Source organism: Boleophthalmus pectinirostris, unplaced genomic scaffold, assembly GCF_026225935.1.
Source record: "Boleophthalmus pectinirostris isolate CB_2022bp ecotype Guang Dong unplaced genomic scaffold, ASM2622593v1 HiC_scaffold_16, whole genome shotgun sequence".
Lineage (NCBI taxonomy): Eukaryota > Metazoa > Chordata > Actinopteri > Gobiiformes > Gobiidae > Boleophthalmus > Boleophthalmus pectinirostris.
In genome coordinates this window covers 19,451,246-19,473,059 of record NW_026571095.1, presented here as the reverse complement: position 1 = coordinate 19,473,059, position 21,814 = coordinate 19,451,246, and the positions used below count along the sequence as shown (strand labels likewise).

At 37.7% G+C, this 21,814-nt stretch overlaps 1 protein-coding gene across 1 annotated transcript in view; it reads left to right on the top strand.

Moving 5' to 3' along the window:
* astn1 (astrotactin 1) overlaps nucleotides 1-21,814 on the top strand; it is a 362,355-nt gene that overhangs the window by 209,377 nt on the left and 131,164 nt on the right. The gene's annotated exons all lie outside the window — the stretch shown is intronic.

Below are 21,814 nucleotides of genomic sequence, written 5' to 3'. Positions count from 1 at the left end.
AACATATTGTTGAATACATACCAGCTCCATATTTACATTTAGTATAAGCCAAAATACAGAAACTGACTTATTTATTGAGAAACATTCCAAGCAGTATATGCATTGGTAGCTTACTAGTAATTAGCTATAAACATAAAGTACATGCATACATTTAAAGTAACAGAGTATAACTTTCTGGAGGTAGTGCATCACCTTTATTTTAGTTCTTCTCTTTTAAGATGGATGGGTAGATAGATACTTAACTGATTAAATTTCGGCAACAGCAACAATTAAACAAAAATATCATCAGCTATATGGATGCGTTGTATTGGCGTAATTTGTATCGCAAAATATTTAATCATTTGTACATACAGTACACTCAACACAAAAGCCCATAACAATTTCAGCTGACATTTGTTATCTTTTAATAATTACACCAGTTAATTTAATATGCAAGCTTTTTTCTAGCACTATTATGCATGTAACAAATCATAGCTGCCCCTATTGCCAGAGTTCTTTCTATGACAGCCCATTTTTGTGCATTTCAACTCAACAAAAGCATTTCCAAATTGAACGTAGAAGCAAATTATTGTCATAATTCACCAGTATTTTCAACAATAATTTCTCACCAGTATGCTTCTGTTGACGCTTTTTCCAGTTGTGTTTCATTTAGGCTTTAAAATGACAGGTATTTTCATGCCAAATATTGCAGTTTTCTTGCTGAGATAAAATGTGTGTGGCGTGTTCCATCTGCTGTGCCTGGATACATGCGCCACATACTACTAACTATTTAATGCCACAACACTTTACCATCTGTTTGTGCCTATTGATTGTAGCCAAGCGTTACATTATAATCAGCACTGAACATAAGCCGCTCCAGCACCTCTTCAAGGGTTTTACCTAATTGAACGATCAAAGTCTAACAGTCTTTGCTTCCGGCTTTATTTACAACAATTTCTCAACATATGTCATCCACCATTTTTGTTACCTGATAATTTTGTTGCTAAGTTACTGCAAAGGTAACTGCCAGCATATGTTTGTATGCATTAACTAATTGGCAAATGTTTTGGTTGTATCTAGCTTACTACTGGTCCACTGTTGTTGGGGAAGATACAAGACTTGCATTGTAATTTAACTTTTCATTATTGTGCTGCAATTAATGGGCAACATGTCCGGAAATATATATATAGGAAACTAGGTACTCCTTAATTGATACTGCACTGACATCACGATGGAGGCGTTCTACATGTATCTCTAATGGTGGAATGTTTAGGAATTACTAGGGGTGTAACAATATCCAAGTCTCACGATACGATATCATTGCAGTACGAACCTCGCGGTACGATATTTATTGCAGTATTGTGCGAAAGCTCACGATATGGTGGGGAGGCTCAGGATGGGATGTAACGATATCCAAAACTCTCGGTCTGATATTTTCACGATATACATCTCACAGTACGATAATTATTGCGATATTTTGTGGAGGCAACAAAACTCTGAATATGCTACTTTTTCCTCTTAAAATGCCTTGACAAGAATTAATCCAAAGAACTAAGACTTAAAAAGTACTTAGAACTGTTATTTGTTCTTGTAGTCTACAGTGAAATGGAGCAAAGGATTATGGTCTATGTAGTTCCCTCTGTCTTAATTTCAGCAAAGAGACTTGTAATTCGATATATTGTGATCCACGATTATTGTGAAAACTTTGACAATATGATATCACAATATTTTGTTTATTGATACATCCCTAGGCATTACCACGGTGACACAATGCACACATTAGCAAACACTGTCAAAGTTTTAAAATAGTCTGAAAACTCAAGGAAAAACACATTTTCTGGAATCTGTGGTCAATATGAGTGTTCATGGTTCTGTTTAGGTGTTTGACTTTCAACAAAAAAGTTAGCTTGTTTGTGACTATAATTTTACATGCAAAAGAATTGTCTAACAGCACAAATCAGCTCCCCTGTTGTAGTTCCAGCTCTTTGTGGTCAGATTGTGTTAAAATAAAGCTCAGATTAAAGTCGAATAAAGCCTCAGACAGAGAAGATCCTACAGTTAGCATCGCACCCCCTAGGAATGTTGATGACTTCACCTGCAAAGTAACAATACAGACGCTGACTCAGGGCCTGTTTACACGAGAATGCTTGCGGGTAAAAACAGCAAAATATTTTATTGGAAGTGCCTTTCGTTTAGATGGTGATGCCGTTTTTGGGGCTTAAAAACGCAAAAATCTGAAACCACCCTCCAGAGTGGAAAAGTTGAATACTCCCTGCCGTGTTTCCATCTACACTGTCCAAGACACAAAACTTTAGTCAGATCTGCTCACATCGCGTGCACGTTTACATCACATACATCACCACCTAGCGTCACCACCAAGCTGCCTGGCATGCATACCCAATCGAATTCCACACACTTTTGCGTCACCGTATGCACGGAGATTTCCCCCAGAAAACGCTTGTGTAAACTCGAAATAAAAGTGAAGACGTGATGCCACTTTTGCGTCTTCTGTTCAGACCATCATCATATAAACGTAGCCTCAGATTTTAGTGTTTGAGATATGTATTTGGACAGCAGTGACCCGAATATTGGCTGTTTGATCCTTGCTCCAACCTGTGTACATGTGGTTTCTGATACAGAAAAAAGGTACTCTACCAATTTAGAAAAACATGAAAAAGCTCCTTTTTATCTTGGCTATCAAATGTAAAAATAAACACCAAACGCTAACACATTTCAGCCAATGAGACCTTCATCTGGGACACGAGCAAACTGTGCGTCCTTGTGCTCTTTTATATCTGATAGCCAAAATGTAATAAAGGTTTATTTTTATTAATTTTTTTTAAGTGGAAGAAAATTAATAGATAGATGGATTTTTGAGTTGAAAATAACCCAGTCTCCCAGAGCACTTGCATATTTTGAACTATCCATATACACAGTGTATCTCAGTCTATCCTTTGTGCAATTATAGACTCTTATTACTGCGGTGGTGATCATTTTTGCTCTGTAACTGAAACTAATGGAACCGTCAAAGTCTTTGCTTTTGGCTCTATTATCCCTGATTCCTCACACTTTTCAGTCAGTGTTCATTGGGACCTGCTTGTTTCTTAAGTGCCAGTGGAGATAACTAATGGCCTGTCTGCTCCTGTTGTCTCCTGTCGGTCACTCCAAACACCCTCCTTCTCCCTCTCTCTGTCTCTCATCCTTTCTCTTCCTATGTGTGTACATGTGTCTCCCTCTCTCTCTCTCTTTGTTCTGCTTCTCTATTTATTTGTCTATGTCTCTCTCTCCCTGGGTCTATTTCTCTGTTTCCTTGTATCTCTCTGTCAGTGTAGGTCCCTCTCTCTCTTTCTGTCTCTATATTCATCTATGTCTCGGTGTGGGTACATCTCTATATTTCTTTCTCTCTCTATCTGTGTGGATCTCTCTACCTTTCTCTCTGTCTATCTGTCTCTCTGTCAAGGTGGGTCCCTCCCTATCTCTCTCTCTCTCTCTCTCTCTCTCTCTCTCTCTCTCTCTCTCTCTCTCTCTCTCTCTCTCTCTCTCTCTCTCTCTCTCTCTCAATGTGTGGGTTTCTCTCTTTCTTTCTCTCTCCTTCTCTATCTCTCTCTCTCAGTGTGTGAGTCCCTCCTTATCTGGCTTTCTCTTCCTCTCTCTCTCTCAGTGTGTGGATCTCTCTCTCTCTCTTTTCTTTCTCTTTCTCTCTCTCTATCTCTCTCTCTCACGGTGTGGGTCCCTCCCTATCTTTCTTTCTCTCTCTATTTCTTTCTCTCACTGTGTGGTTCTCTCTCTCTCTCTCTCTATCTCTCTCTCTCAGTGTGTGGGTCTCTCTCTCTCTCTCTTTCTCTTTCTTTCGCTCTCTCTCTCTCATTGTGTGGATCTCTCTCTCTTTCTTTCTCTTTCTCTCTCTATCTCTCTCTCACTGTGTGGGTCCCTCCCTATCTTTCTTTCTTTCTTTCTCTCTCTCTCTCTCTCTCTCTCTGTGTGAGTCTCTCTCTCTCTCTCTCTCAGTGTGTAGGTCTCTATCTCTCTCTTTCTATCTCTATCTCTCTATCTCTATCTCTCTCTCTCTAACTCTCTCTTTCTCCCTCTCTCTCTGTGTGGATCTCTTTCTTTCTCTCTCTATTTCTCTCTCTTTCTCTCTCTCAATGTGTGGGTCTCTCTCTTTCTTTCTCTCTTTCTCTCTCTCTGCCTCTGGCTCTTTCTCTCTGTGTGTCTCTCTTTTTCCCTATCCATCTCTCACTAACCGATGCTTTGTCCAAGGACGCCCCTGCCGCGCTCCCCGCTTTCTCTCCCCTCACCTCGGCGCTGACAGATGGCGTCCGATGACTGGCTTTTCGCACCCACATCACAAGCAAATTCCTCCTAATTTTTTGCGCTCACACTCCCGAAAACACATTACTAAACGATTTGGCAAGCTCAAAAAAACCCTGTGTGATTCAATTTGTTTGTTGTTTATTCATTTTTGTATCGATGGCTGTGCTCTCTTATTGCTTTTTTACAGATGCAGGGTGTCCACAGCCTGTAGGTTTTGCCATGTCAGCTGTTATCATTTATTGGAATAGACACAAAATTATAACGACATAAGGCTTATCTAGATATTTGTCATCTAATCACTTATTTCTGCTGTATTGTAACATCAGCAAGTTTACACGATTGGGCTTGCGAGAAAGTTAACAACCAACTTTTGTAGTCACTGAAATGAAATGCTGCCCAATAGTCACAACTAGGATTACTGTGGAAGAATTGGTTTGTAAATATTGCATTTATTTTCTATTTGGGATTAATTTAAGTTTGGAGACACATTCTAAAATGACTATTTCCTTTGCAACAAAAGCCATAAAGGAGCTCTATTTTGTCACGTATTCAAGGACATATAGCAATATGGCAAATCTCAAAAGTAAATGTATAAAGCTTTTATGGCTCGAAGGGAGTGTTTGTCCAAAGGTTGGCAGTTCGATTCCCCCTCTCAACATAAAACATCATTGGTTGGGTGGTAAGATCCACTGACTCACAGGTTGGTGGTGCGATTTCATGTCCCACAGATAAGTGCTATTGTGTCCTTGGGCAAAACCCGCCTCACCCCTAGTGTCTGTATACACGCGTTTGAGTGGGTGAGTGGTTCCTTAACGAAGCGCTTTGAGTGCCTTGAAGGTGAAAAAGCGTTATATAAATATGAAAATGTGACAATTTACCATTTGCCAATAAAAACTTTTTTTTTTTTTTTTTTTACCAGGCTATAAGCCGCTACTTTTTTCTCACACTCTGAACCCTGCAGCTAATATAACGATGCGGGTAATGTATGGAATTCTTTGTTTGGCACATTGTCCATTCATATGTACGGTCTATGGTTTGGCAACACAGCGGATACACGCAGCCTGAGTGCAGAAAGTGTCACTGTCTGTGCAGTTAACACATGTATCTAGGGTCAACATGAAGTTGCTACACTAGCTAGTGATATTGTCAGCTCTGTCAAATAGTTTATCACCGTGTGATAAAATAAGTTATGATGCTAAATAAAAATTTGTGAGGGGGATACATCTTACCCATATGCATAAATGATGAGAAGAAATGTCTCAAATGTCAGTAGCCGAACATTCATTCATACCTGATTGATAGCTTAGCTCCCGAGAGAGCCAGAAATTCTGAAATTGCTGAAATCCTCAGAGACACTGACATGATACAGACAGGACAGAGACTCTTGCAGGAGACATGCGCCATAGAGCACGGGGAGAGATGGGGCTGATGCTCTGAGGAAGATGCTTGTTTGATTGTGTTTTGAACAGTTATTTTGCACTTCATACACACACCCTCTTCATGGAAAACACACGAAGAAATGCAGATGATGCAGCTTTTAAATTAACGGCAAGTGATTTGGCTGTCATGTTGAAGAAGGAAACAGAGCTGCTGCACGTGAGTTTGGCATCAGTGAGTCGATGGTGAGACTCTGGCGACGGCATCGTGATGAGCTGACTCAGTGCAAAAAGACGACAAAAGCTTTCAGAGGCAATAAAGAAGATGGCTTGAAATTGAAAATGTTCTTGAAGACGTGGACACCCACGGCTTATATTCAGGTGCGGCTTATATATGTACAATTATTAAATTTTGTTAAAATTTTGTTGATGTGGCTTATAATCAGGTGTGCTCCATAGTTCAGAAAGTACGGTATATATTTCAAAACTTGCTATTTGAATGCTGTAGTAAACAATGAAAACATCTTGCATCTCAACACAACAGCTACATATCACACAATAACTACCTGCAGCACATGTGGCCAACATGTTCCAAAAAGAATAGAGAAAATATGTCACTATTGTCCAAATGCAGCATTTGTGTGCTTTCAAATTGCACATGTGAAAAAAAAACAAAACTTGATGAATACCACAAAGCACAATCACTCTTTTCTCAGTCAATAATACAGTATCTGTCTGCTTTTGTCAACAACCTGTATAAAGAAATATGAAAGAGACCAGAGACTCTGAAGATGGCTCTGTTGATTGAACCAATGCAGAGCTTAAAATCCAATATTGTTTTTTGGTCAGAAGTGGAAAGGTATTGGTTACTTGCCTACAAATAAGTATAAAACTCTTTTCTATTTTTTTTTTTTTTTTCTTCAAGGTTTAGTCTTTCACTTTTCTACATTATTATCTCTAATCTTTTGTCTCTGTCAATACAAAACTGTCTGCAGCAGTAGTAGTAATAACAGGAGCAGCAGTATGACTACTTTTAAAGCACCTGAAGTAGTGATAAGAGTATTTGTTGATGTAGTAGCATTAGTAGTAGCATAACGTACAATGGCTATTAAGTTTAATGTTGAAGCAGTACGCTTATACTTTCTTGGGGATTACATTTTCATTTAATTAATTTATTTTCAATATACGTGGCTGATATTAAAGGTGGACTATGTAACATTTTGATTGGGGGTCCATCACCTTCTTGTTTCTATGGTTATGTCACTGCTCTGCTTGGAACGTTCCACGGTATGACATTAAACCTTACATTTATTACAGGTGGTTTTATACCTCAAAAATATCTAGAAAAACTGGCATTCTGACTGTAAGTGGGGTTCCTCTCCACAGATCTGACCTGTATCTTGGTCTGGTTTGGTCTCCATGATGACTGAAATGTTCAGAGGCATACAAAGTAATAACTTCTCAATGGACGGACCCTTCACCAGAAACATTTTACAATGCACCTTTAAATACAGTGGAAGGAGCATTTGCTGTAGTATTTTTTTATTTGCTTTGTGGAGTACTTCTTCCATCTTAGTACGTAGTTCTAAATTTCTTGTGTCACCCACGTCCTGAACATTTGATCGGCTCCAATCCACGTCTAACGGTTTCACTCGGGCCCTTCGCCATTCTTTTTCCCAGAGACCAATGGATTTCATCGGCAAAAACGTGAAATCCGAGCCATCTTTCTTAATCTTTCTGTGGTCTTCTTGGAAAGCGCTCTGGCCTTTTGGAGGGAGTAATGAGCTCACAGGAGAGTTTGATGATCCATGTGCTCACCCTTTGCTCCAAACGTGGCTCTGCTCTGGTGTCACATACCTCCACATGCACCACAGACACTGGATCATTCTCTGATACTTAGCCGCTGCATGGGACCCCACCGCCCCTACCACAGCTCGCTACACTCTGTCTATTTTTAACAGGCTAGCATTGTCCTTTCAAATGAGATTAAAATATTGTTGGAGATCAGTTCCAAATTCAATACAACACAGACGAAATATTCACTGTGTTTCTTTCATTTTTGTGATATTAATCTTATTTCCTGTCTAATTTCCCGTGACTTTCTTTTTTTCTGGTTTGCAAATATCAATATTATTGCTGATCAGTGTATGTGATCCTGTTACCAGAGGACTGATTTTGTAATTCAGTAGATTGAAGTCACTAGACTCTAGGTTTGTGTGATTACTGAGTGATATATCTGTATATCTATACATAGAATTAGACTTATACTAATTTTATTTATCCACAAGGGAAATTACTTAAGAAATCACTTACTACTTAGATTGATAGATATACAAATATCAGTTTGTTTACACTATTAAATAGGGATGTAACAATAATCAAAATATCATGATATCGCCAAAGTTCTCACAATAATATCGTGGCCCATCACAATATATCGAATTACAAGTCTCTTTGCTTAAATTAAGAGTTATGGTGCAACAATAGCTAAAATAAAAGACAGAGGGAACTACCATGATCCTTTGCACCATTTCAGTGTAGACTACAAAAAGAAATAACAGTTCTAAGCACTTTTACATCTTAGTTCTTTGGATTAATTCTTGTCAAGGCATTTTAAGAGGAAAAAGTAGCATATTCACAGTTTTGTTAGCCTCCACAAAATATAGCAATAAATATCATACCATGAGATGTATATCGTGAAAATATAATACCAAGAGATTTGGATATTGTTACATTCCTAATCGTAAGCCTCCCCACCATATCATGAGCTTTCCCACCATATCGCAATGAATATCATACCATGAGGTTCTTACCATGACAATATCGTGTCGTGAGACTTGGATATCGTTACACTCCTACAATTAAAATATTGTATTTATTGTTGTTGTTCTTAAAGTAATTTTACAATGTGCAAGTTGTATATTTTTAAAACTGACTCATCTTTGTGAATTCTGTAGCTCTTAGTTGAACCGGGGGCCTTTCTTGTATTCTGGAAAAAAAAAAAAAAAAAACCCCAAAATGATCAAGTTTCACTGTAATCACAAATCAATAAAACAATGTGTACAGCTGTTGTGTTTTAAGCATGGGCAGATAAGAAGAGGCACCACATGCTTCAATGGTTTCCTAATGAAGCACCAGTACATTTACATCAGTGTACCTCTCCAGTGTAGCAGGCCTGTTTGCAGAGTGCATATAGCTCATTAGGTGCGGTCAGTCGGCGTGTGTGCCCGGCCATGATGCCTTGTCCGGGTGATTAATAGCAGCTCCTCTCCCCTCTCGCTGCTTCGTGATATGAGTTTTCCATTGTCAGACACATGACCTCAATTACTACGCCAGAGATCAGAGACTAGCGGCAAAATAAAAAAAATTAAAAAATCACCGCCGCCTTCTTTACTGCTCCCCCGTTCATGTTATCACGCTTTGGTACATGTAGGAAAACCAGATTGATCGCGAAGTTACAAATTTTCAAAGTCAGAATAGCTTTTCATTAGCTGGAAGTGATAGTGATGTTGATGGTGTTTGTCCAGTTGAGGCCACTGCCAGCATACTGCCTGCTGTGAAGCGTTGGTGCAGTGTGGGTGACTCTCAAAGCTTTGTTCTGAAGTTTGGCAATTAAGTATTTTTGTGTCCCTCATACGGCTTAAAGTGGCCAATTAGCTCTTTGTACGGCTTTGTCCCTTTTGTTTTGCTTTCTTGTTAGCTTTCTGCTGTGATCGTAATGCCAAATTCAACATTCTACCATGAAAAAATAAAATCACAGACTAGAAAGTGTCAGTTTGGAGTTCATTTTGGCTGGAATTTGTTTTAAAATATAGAAGATGTTATGCATACCTTTTTTCACTGCTACCTCTTTCTTCATCCAAGTGATCTGGCAGATTTTTGAAAGGAATTATATTACATGAAATTGAGTCTTGTGAGATTTAATGTTTGAATATTGTTACCGCATCAAAAACATACCTGCAGTTATGTTTTGTTTCATTCATACACATCTCCAAAGCTCAAAATGCTCTCTTCCACCTTGTGATGTCATAGTGGTTTTATTCACTGAGACAGGGACAGTGCACAATTTACATTACCCTTAACCGGAGAGATGCACTGTACCAGGTTGTAGCGCCAGTGCCAATTTCCACCTGTAGTACCTTGGCAAGTTAATTGATTGATTATATTTAATTGACCTTTGCTATCAGCTATTCTTCTTCTCTCATGCAGTGGTAGTTTTCAAGTTAGCAGCTACCTTTTACCTTTAGTTCAATAGAAATTAGACAGTTCCAGGGCTGAAATGATCCAGAAGATTCTAGTGAAGCTGTATCAGAGTAGCCGCGGGATCTTACAAGCCTTAAAAAGGTCTTAAATTTAATGTTCCTAAATTAAGGCCTTAAAAAGTCTTAAATTATGTTGTCCAAGTCTTTTTTTTCACAAAGGTCTTAAATTTCCTTAGCCTATTTTTTTGTATACTCAACCGGGCTGCAGTGCAATGTTAAATGGAGAGAGGAAAAAAAAACAACAAATTGAAATCACGTAACATGAATTAAGAACTAATTTGGAGTATGTGCAAACAATACTTTGGTTCCTGGTGCTGGCAGCAATGATTAAACAACCAGTAGAGTGGAGGAAGATGTTCGATGGATCATGTGGAAGTGTAGGTTTAATCCACAGTGGCTCTTAGATTCTAGATATAGTAGTTGGTTGTCATTATTAGAATTAGATCTAGTGTTTTTTGCCTACATAATGGGTGAGATGTCGGTCTTAATTTTCATTTAAGTGGTCTTAAAAAGGCCTTTAAAAAGTCTTAAATCTGGGTTAGTCAAACCTGGGGATACCTTGTTTATGGAGTTTGAAAACACAGTGAAGCACTTCCTGTATTACCACATGACATCACAAGGTTGAACAGTGTATTTTCAGTTTGAGAGAAGAAATCAGCCTAAATACGCACAGTTTGAGTGTTAAACATGGTTGAATGAAACAAAACACAACTCCAGGTCTGTGTTCAATGAGCACACAACAGGAAATAGCTTTGTATGGGCCCTTTAAGCTGAATGTCCTCCCTGTAGGCATATACACAAGAATATCACTAAAGTACATTAATGTCAACTTGTTTAAACAAAACATTGTTGTGATTTGTAATTTATTCACCTTAGATGAAACATACACAATCATATTTTCATTAACACATTGATTCTCACTCAAACTGTCATGCTTTAGTTCCACATTATGACATCCACCATTTTACGTCAAAACATCAATTAAAGAAGTGTGTGACTGCTGTCAGGATGTGCTCTGAGTCCTTATTTATCCCATCTTGTCCTCCGCTCAGTGGCTGACCTGTCACACTAAGAAAAATCGCGCGACACAGTTTGCTTGAAAATAATTAGATGCATTGGAGTTCTGTCAAAACAGCCGTGCAGCAATTAAAGTTTGGAAATGCTTCAGAACGCACTTAAAGGTGGCATTATATAGCTTGTTAAATTCTTAAATGTCACATTCAATTGAGAATACAGGAGACACAAAAGCGGGATTTCACACAAGCAACGCTGGCTAGGACCAGTGTCACGCCACGTTAGCTCTGTTTCCATGTTGTTTTTACCGTTCCTTCATTATCTAGTTTGACCTATACCCCGCCCCCTACAACGCACCAGCCAATGAGACGTTAGCGTTTATGACCTCATTGTCTCGGAGCTGCACTGTGCGTAGGTGTGACCAGCCAGTCCATTGGCCGTCAGGTACAATGTAGGAGCTTTATTTAGTCTATTAGAATGTGCTATTTTAACAAGGAGAGAGGAAGCAGAGAGAGGGGAGCAACAGGAGCTTGTTAAAGGACAAAGGAAGAGAAACTGAACATTGGGTACACCAGTTTGTGCAGTGTAATATGGTATGCTGGAAATGTATTGAGGCTACTGGAAAACAAGAGTAGTTCTTTTGGTGACTGCAGATAGAACTGTTCTTCCATTAATAGTAAAATAATAATAATACTTAAAAAAAAGTAGTGCTTTTCAGACCACTCAAATATACTTTACAGTATACATATTAAAACAGTCAAAAGGGCAAAAAATAATGCAGGAAAAATAAAAACAATGAATCATATTGACAAAAGTTCAACATTAAAAGCCATTCCATTGACAGGGAGGTTGGCTCTTGTTAGGATAAATAACTAGGCTTAGCTATTTTGTACAATCATGATGATGTCATGACTTCCAGATAACACCCCAGATGGAGTCTGATTGGACTATGCAACGTGCCAAGAGTCCTGGCCGACCCGTGCACCAACGAAGAGGCGCTAAGTCTAAACTACTGTAGCCTCCCACGATAGTTTGAGTATAAAAGTCACTGTATAGGTGTAAACATGGAATCTCTGGATGGGAATGTCGACACAGACTCCTTTACATACTTGTACAAGTATGGCTTTCTAATCTTGGAATAAGTTAATTATCTGGACTTTATTTCTGTTTCAAGTGTATTCGAACACGAGAGGAAAAGGTTGTTTTCCTCAACACTCTATCAATTGTATACCATCTAAATATGTAGAAACTTCCTTACCTAAACATAACTGCTTAGAAAGTGTTGCGATTATTGTAAAAAGAAACATCCTGATTTAAGTTTGTTCATGAATACCATTATGCAACAAAGGTGAAATAAAACCATGTAAAACAAAAACAAAGATAAAGTGAAGTTAACGTGACATAAACAGACAAATAAAAAGTATATATATATATATATATATATATATATATATATATATATATATATATATATATATATATATATATATATATATATATATATATATATATTTATTTATTTTTTTTTTTTTTTTTTTATTATTATTATTATTATTATTATATATTGTGATCTGCATAATCACAATCTAAAGAAAATTCTCCATTAACTTTACTTTTATACCATATTTGAAATCTATATTTAAGACAATGACAAGTGAAATTACATTTATAAGCATGTGATATTTGTCCACATACATTTCCATTATTAGAAGTACCATTGCCAAACAGTCACATTCAGCAGTTTATACAGTTCAGATTTCTCATTTGTATTCATAAACATTTATCTCAAGATACAACATAATCTCGTAATTGTGTGTTGCATTAAAAACAAGCAGCTCAAGTGATTGTTTTTCCCCTCTTTCTTTCTTTCTTTCTTTCTTCTAACAAGCTGTCATAACAATAAACCTCCACGAGTGAATTACAAGACTCATACCTGAGTTTCTCCAAAGCAATAAAAGAAAGGTCAAATTGTGTCCACTAGAAGCTCATTTCAATCATTTGTAATAATGCCTAACTCTGTAACGAGAGATATTATCTGTGGATGTGTTTGCAAAAGAAGAGTCTGTATAAAAATCTTATCCGATCATAATTGTATAACAACATAATGAAAGTCTATAACTGATATATTAGGTCATACCGAAATTGGAGCATTTGCACATTGTTACTTGCACTGAAAGAAGCAATAAAAGCTACAGACACATTTTTCAATGTGCAAATGGTCAGAATTAGCAATTAGTAGCATTATTTTTAGCGACCACATGCTGCAGTACCTGGAAATGTTCTGGAAATCAGAGGTGTGTAGAGTGAATATGTGAGTGGTGATTATGGGACTTGGTTTTAATGACTTGACTGTTTTAAATGTCTGTGGTGAATTAGATTGTTTGCTATTGTTGAAATGTTGTTGTTAGAGGCAGAGTCCTGCACCGGGTCGGGTAAACTAAACTGAAACGGGCGGGTTTTAAAGTTCTGGAATTTTACGGGCAGGTATGGGGGCGGGTAGTGATTACACATGGGTGGGTCAGGACTAAATCAGGACTAAACCAGGACTATACTAGGACTAATCTTGAACTTAAAAGAGAGAGAGAACCCCGAGCCCGTGGAGCAGGGTGTCCGCAAAGCGCGATCGGGCGACTGCTGTGCTTACCTCCCTGGGGTGTGGAGCTCTGTGCCGGAACTTTCGCCGGCGGTCACCCAATGGTCTACGCAGGTGCGTCTCCGGGCTCGTCCCAACAGTGAGTCCTGGTTAAGTCCTGGTTTAGTCCTAGTTCAATCCTGATTTAGTCCTCCTGGTTCCTTCTTGGAATGAGTCCTGTTTTAGTCCTAGTTTAGTCCTGGGTTAGTCTTGATTTAGTCCTGGTTAAGTCCGTGGTGTGTGTGGTGCAAAAGTACGGCATCTCAATCATGTTCAATGTTTCTTCTTCTGATGACAGTAAAGTCGCGTCTGTGAATTCGTATTTGTAATGAAGAAAGCATAACCATTTCATTTCATTTCATGATTGTAATTCTTGAAGTTGTAAGTTTTCAATTTGTATTCTGATGGATGCTTCAATTAGAATGCTTTTAATATGTGTGTGATTTATTACGGTCACTGGCAGGTAACTGGTGGAATGTCACTGAGTCCGGGCGGGTGCAGGTTTAACTTTGATATAATCTTGGGTAAACAGGCGGGCACGGTGCTGTACTGCATGGGTGCGGGCGGGTTCGGGTCTCCAAAAATGGACCCATGCAAGACTCAGTTAGAGGTGCTTTTATGTAAATAGGATCTTTAATGTCTCCTGTACTTGCCAAAGGACCGCAGATGGAGAGTAGCATCTTTTCTCTTTGAGATCAATGATTTCGGTGCACCGTCCTTTTTTTAGAATAAATAAATAAAATAAACCGGGATGGAGACAGAATAGTACCCTCAGGAGACCCTTCATTGCTGACTGGTATCAGACAGGTTACTCCTCAGTCACATACTTTGATGTTATTGCTTTGCCTGCGTGATTTCTTTCAAGGATTACTTTCATGGATTCTTATTAATTGAAAATGCCTGATAAACATGCATTCTTATTTTGAGCAGAGCCATTTCGTTGCTATCTGAATTATAACTTGGCCTAGTGGTAGCACCTGCTTGTCTCCATGGAGATAGATGAGTTTAATGCCATACGGTGTAACAGCAATCCACAGTTTAATGCCATAGTGTGTACAGCAATAACATCTCCATGGAGACAAGCAGGTGGTGTACCTTCCACCAGAAAAATTCCCCTTTATAATAACATAGCATATGGAAAATGATACTGTTGGAAAACGTACTGTTGCACAATACTACAAAATATATCAATTTAAAGCGATAAAATCTCTAACCTGTGAGCTGGCTAACACACTGAGAGACATTTGAGGTCAAGTGTGTGACAGTATAAAGTATAACTCCAGCTGAGCCTTTGGGCTGACTTGTTAGATAGATCGACTTGTAACGTCTGAAAATACCAGCTGCCTCAGACAAAGGAGGGTGTAGGAGAGGTGATGAAGAGGAGCTGAAATGATGAAGGATTAGGAGTGAAATAAAGAGACTACAGATGACACTAGAGGAGGTGAGAGGAGACCCTTCTAATGATACAGAGGCCTGGACTGACAGGGAGGGGGCAGTAGTGAGGAGAGGGGCAGGTGCTGAGGGGACAGGTGGGGTGCAGAGGTGCGGGCGTACGTGTTGGACGTGTCATTCCGGGGCGGAGGAGGTAGGCGGAGTGATAAATGTCTGGGCCTGTTCAGGTATCCGACAATTAAAGTAGCAGCAGATGTCAGCGTGCTCCAGAAACGCCTTTTTGGTCAAACAAGAGGGTGTGAATGTGTCTGTGCAGTGCCTATGAGGTCAGCAGGGAGCTTATGTGGACTATGATTTTTACAGTATTATTCAAAGAAGTGTATACTTTGTGGTGTAGAATATGTTTTTACTGACATTATTAAATCACTAAACCCAATTTAAGAAGATGTTGAGTTTAAATAATACATATTTTTCAGGCCAGTATTAGATTTTTTTAGGCTTTCAGACTATTGACTTTGACAAAAATATTCATGAATTAATTTCAACCTCTTAAATAGATTAAAACATAAAAGTAAAAATTTATTTCACTTTTATAACTATGTCCTTCTCTGTTTGTTTAACCCATAATTAAAATCTTATCAGTGATCTTCAAAACAGTCTTTTCGGTCTAAGATGGAGTGAGAGTTTGTGCACAGTTATAAGGTCAAATGGAATCATGGTTTTCTGAGGATATGTAAGTTTTTTTTTGTACAATAGGGGAAAAAGCCTTCTCCAGCTCGTCAGGCCTAACGAAATGGAACAGCTCCAGCGGCTGAAGTTGGAGCAGATGAGGAACAGATTGTGGGGCCAATGTGCCACAAAAAAGAGGTTTGTGTGGAGCGGAGTCAGCGAATTCAGAGCGCTCTCCTCAAGCAGAACTGACACATAGGCCTGGGGCTGTTTGTATGCAACACAATGCATTGATCACACCACTACACTGCTATCTCGAAGTACTCTAGATGTAAGATTTCTTATCAAAGGACATGAGCTCTGTCCATTTTATTCTGGATTACATGTCAAATGTCAGGTTTTGTGATGTCTTGCAGTTTTAAAAGTAGATAGCGTAGTCGTATACAGCAAGGTGTTCTCATTTTTTGATTAAATAAAGATTGAATATATTTTAGAATGTGGATTGAATAGAGGCTTTTGGATACACACTTTTTGGTTTGAAAGATGAATGTGTGTCTTATGTCTAAAAAGAAAGCGTTCTAGTTCTACTAAATCTTCCAATGGCCAGGAGTACCTATCTGGAGGATTAGCCTATGATGCTTGTTTTAGATTTATGGTGGTAACTGTAAGAACATGGGAGAGCATACAACTTCTGAATGAAAGGGACATTTATTACTTAAATAACACTTTGGTGCCTGAATAAAACTTGTGTTGAGTGGAACTTCAGAAATACTGTATCTCAAATGAAAAGTCTTGAGTCAGATATGTTTTTTATCAAACCTTTTCATATAGAGTGAAACCAGGAACCACTGTAGTGAGACTAACAGGTATCATAATGTGGATCAGGCCTTTTGGTAGCTCTGATATGTAATTGCAAAGACTTGTATTTCACACGTACAGATTCTAAAAGAAGCGTATTCAAAATGTGCTCTCAGCAGTGAGCGCTGATCTGTTTCCTCTGCTCAGCAAACAGCTACTTTAGGCAGGTTTATTTCATCAGAGAGTCTGGCTCTTGGATATGAGACGGATGAATAGTTGGACTGAGTCAGCCCAGCGCTTGATAACTCACCGTTTTATGTTATCCACTGAGTAGGGCGATGTCGACAGATGCATTTCATAGTTGAGTTTCAAAATGTATGACTCCTCACAAAAGCAATCGGTCTCCATTCAAAGTGTGTGTGCAAAGAAAACATGCAAGTCTGAGGTGTAAATCAGAACATATCAGTGTAAACCATTGGCAGATAATTGATTGTCAACCCTGAAATGACAGAAATAGTACTTTGCACTATACATACATTTAAAACTTTTGAGCACATTTTCAAATAAGGCTTGTCATGTCCAGCCTTGCTCTGAAACAACACTCCACAGTTTGCGGGCCTCTTGTCTTTCATTAAATGTTCTTTATTTGACTGCGTTTTCTAATGGCATCCTACAGCATCCGTTCAGTAGCGCCACTTGAAGATCCACTCGTCTTCTCCACACAAATTGAATTCTAACCTGAGCCAGTCAAGGTCGAGCTGCAGCTGAAACTCAAACATTTTCTTCTTCTGATGTGAGGAACAGCCCAGCGGTCGGAGCACAAGGAGGCCAGCACACATGGCTCTATCATCTCTCTTTTCTTTAACTATTTCCTTTCTTCATGTGTTCTTTCCACAAAAGAAGCACCAAGATGTATTGAGGTATTGTCTGCAGGCGATCAAAGCTAATGCGAGTGACACTATTTTAAACATTGATGCTATAAACTTGTTTTCTTGAATATGTTTTTGCACTTCGTTCACTGCAAATCTCTTAATCTAAAGCGTCGAATTGGAAAGGGTCCATAGATTTGTGCTCAAAACCTGACCTGTCTCTTTATTTCACTGTAGCCAGTATATGTAAGTATATTTTTGATCAGACACATTTAACCGTTACACATATTTTGAAGAACCACTGTAAATTGCTGTGGGCAGGGACAAACAGTATTTTTTAGTAATTAATTCTTCTATTACAAGACAATGCAAGATGACTCACATGTATGAATCACTCAAAAAAATAATAATAAAAAAATAAATAAATAAAAAATAAAAAGTAACAAAATAGTCTTATATAAGTATTGTATTCTGGTACTATTCATATTAAAAGTCAAAAGTCTCATTTTATTTATAGCAAAATTTTGTCATTGCTAATGTTTACCAAAAGTCTACAAAAAGTTCTAATGAAACCAAGTCTCTTTTGCATTGTTTTGACTAAAGATCCTCAGACAGAAATAAAGATTAGTATGTTTGGAAAACTCTCATCCACACATTATAAATAGTACAAATACAGCGCCGACTGTTGCATAATTAAAAACGCCTTACTCCGAGTTTCCCAGGACATTGTTTCTTTCCCACAGTCATTAAAATAAATGTGTTTTTCCCTTCACTCAAAAGACCAAGCTTCTCCCTAACCCTCATAGACACATGCAATGTTGGCTTTGATATTTATGATACTATTATGTAAATATGCTCCAGATATAATATTGGCACTCCTTCAAAACGTCAGTATGGAAATAAACAGATTTTTACTATTCTTTTCCTAAAAATCAAACTTTCATGGGACTGTCCAGACATTTAGTTAGAGGCAAACTTTTCTCCATTCATTAACTGGGGATTACTGCATGCTGCAATCCTTTGTACATATTCAAAGACAAGTGTGTGCCTCTTCTATCCCTTTCTCAATTTGGAAAATATACTTGAGCTATTTTAACAAGGACATGTCCCACCAATGTCTTTTACCAAAAGGAAGATATGTCAAGGACAAGTTGGTCAAATCTGCCTGAAGTCAAGCGATGTTTTCTATCCATTAGAGTCTCTATTCTGCGAAGTTTATGGATAAGCAGTGTTAAAAGCATTTGAGCTGCAGTGTTTTTGAGATGCTTCATTTTAGTTTATAAATTGAGAATATAATTACACAAGTAAAGCCAGTTTTGCAAACCAAGAAACAGTAGCAGGCTAATCACCCTTTATCCTGCAATTCTGCACAACATTTACATTACAAGCCAACAAGTCTTAATCATATTGTCATTATGTTTCTGCTTCCATACACACGTTAATGACCAGAGATCTTTGTCTTGGGTGATACATTTTTGTTTAAAGGTCCTATATCACACAAAATTGACTCTAGTGTCACATATGTTTGAGTAACCCTGGGTTGTTAGTCTGTCTACATCTCCCAAACTCAAAATGCTCTGTTCCACATTGTGATGTCGTGAAGGTTTTGAACATCTACTTCTTACCTTTAGTTCAGTAGAGATTGGCAATTCAAAAGTGCTGAACTAATCCAAATGATTCAAGCGACGGTGTAAAAACCCAGAGGAGCACTTCCTGTATTACCACATCACATTACAAGGTGGAAGAGAGTGTTTTCCTTTTGAGAGAAGAATTTTGTGTTAAACATTTGTGAATAAAACAAAACACAACTCCAGCTATGTTTTTTAATGAGGGAAATTTTTAACATATATAGATCATAAAATAGCATAATATGTGCCCTTTAATATATTGGGTGGATATGTCTTATAGTTATGGTTAATAATGGGTACATCAAGTATTACTATATAGGAATTAATTCAACTTCTTGGATAATGTATGGCCAAAGACCTAGGTGACAAATTAGATGAAATCCTTGGTTACTAGGTTAGGCCTTTTAAAAGCCATTTGAAGCAATCAGATAAAAGCTTAAAACTTTATGATAGTATATACACTGAATTAACTACAGTGAATGAACAAAAAAGGCGTAAAATGACTTCCCATTCCCTTTTGTCTTCTGCCTTTGTTGTTGTACATGTTGAGTCCATTTGTGATATGTGCCTCCCCACTGTTTATGTACACACTTGAGTTATCGCCTTGTTCTCGTCTTTGTAAAGAAAATCATAGGCCCACTTTTGCTTTTGCACCACAAATCCTCTCTTCTCACATGCTGTTCTCTTTCAGTACACGCCGATTATTAAAGACCATAAGTATTTGATAGCAGCAAGCCACACCACAACCAATGCCAGAGGATTTCACAAAGCCGCTCTGCAGTAAATACTATGTGACATTATTCCACTAGACTGCAGATAAAAGAGTCTGTGTATACAATGTAAAGCATGTAGATTAAGTGTATGCATGGTAAACAATGGCAATGTATGCTAGGACCTTATAGCTTCAAAAGGCATATTTCACTGTGTTGTTGAATTGCAATTAAATATGTTCACTGGTCATCCTCTTGATATTTGAAGAAGTGCCTATCTGTTGTGAAGATTAATTAAACTTTCAGTTCTCTAGAAATAAATTAACTAAATAAATCTTGAGTGAGCCCTTTAACTGCACCCTCTTTGACCCTGTCTTGCAATAAGCCATGTTCTACGGATGTTAAACGCAGTGGTGAATGAAGTACTCAATTTTGTTACTTAAGTAAAAGTACAGATATAAGAGGAAAAGATTACTCAAGTAAAAGTAAAAGTATCACATGAAAAAATCTACTTAAGTAAAACTATTAAAGTGCCTGTTTAAAAAGTACTTTAAGAGTATAAAGTAAATGTAATTTTTTTGAACAATTAAACCATGTACATGTGATTCACATGGTTTCTTAATTTTTCTAGGTATTTTTGTGTTTTGTTTATCTAGTTGGGACATTAACACAAATGTAATTTGCTAAAAATAAATCTCAGTCATTTCAGCTGGTCTCTAACCATAAAGAAAAATCTTTTTTAAAGTAAAGTTAAGTACACATACCTAAAAATAGCACTTACGTATTCGCTACCCTCTGATTAATAACATTTAATTAAATAACCACTGTATATCCATGAGAAGTTTTATGTTATTCATTAAAACATCAACATACAAATTGCCAGCAGTATTGAACACAAAATTGCTTGCGTAATTTTGAATGTTGTAAGAGTTTATATAATCTATACACAGACATTACTCTCCATAACTCCTAATAGCTTTAATCACATGATATTGTGATTGAGATTGGAAGATTCACTGAGAGGTTGCCTTGGGAGTGTGTGTACGCGCGCGTGTGTGTGTGGGTGTGTGTGGGTGTGGTGTGTGTGTGTGTGTGTGTGTGTGTGTGCGTGTGTGTGTGTGTGTGTGTGTGTGTGTGTGTGTGGTCTCTGGGTTTGAACAAGCTACTAAACTTCTCTCATTAACATGCACAGACCCACTGGCTCCAGGCGCCTATAACCAGGAACCTCAACACCCCAGCCCAAAATATTCACATCTTCTCATAACGCGTTTAGAGAAGCCTTCTTTTGTGGCTCATTGTATAATTGAAAATTCTTTAGGCTGATTCATCTACTGTCACACTCTAAATGTATTACAACGTCATTTCACAGCCTCCTCAATGCGCGTTTGCATAATATAATTAGATTTTTGCGGCTCTTTATACGATCCACTCACTGGGAGGTGCTTCATGGGAGAATATATCAGCAAGTCAGGACTCTGTGAGCACAACTTTCTAAGTATTACAGTCTTCTACAAAAGCTTGCACAGATTAAAATGCATTTATATTATAAAAAAGTGAGATCTGTAGTCAGAAAAATATTCAAATAATGTTTTCCATAACCACTAAGATAAATCTTGAAAACTGACAACCTGTCCTTTTTAGTTGCTACCTCTTCAGATACACTATTTATTACTTTATATTATATGGTGGTTAAATATTCAACTGATAATGTTTTCTTCTTGCAGAGCAATTGTATTATATTTTTTTCATTTTTATCATATATAAATTGGACTCAAGGTAAAATACTAACAGCTTGACTGCGCTAATGAGGAGTCCATGAATAAACATAGACTTTGAAATGACACATAGGCCGTTACTACAGTTCAAAGTTCAACAGTTTGTTTGTTTTTTATGAAGAAACACATTTACACTTGGAAATCCACTTTGTCACTGTGAAGCTTGGACTGCTAAACATTACATAGTGAAAGTTGCTTGAGACAGATTTGTGATAAATGTTATAGTTACATCTTTCAAATGGTGCACTATCGAGTTTAGACTCTAACGTAACTGCCCTTTTCATATTTTGCATTTGGCCTGTGCTATATACTTTACTCAGCTTTTTTCACTTCTCACAAACTTTTGTTCAACCGTCACAACTTTTGCTTTTTACCACTGCTAATTAAACAGCGAAT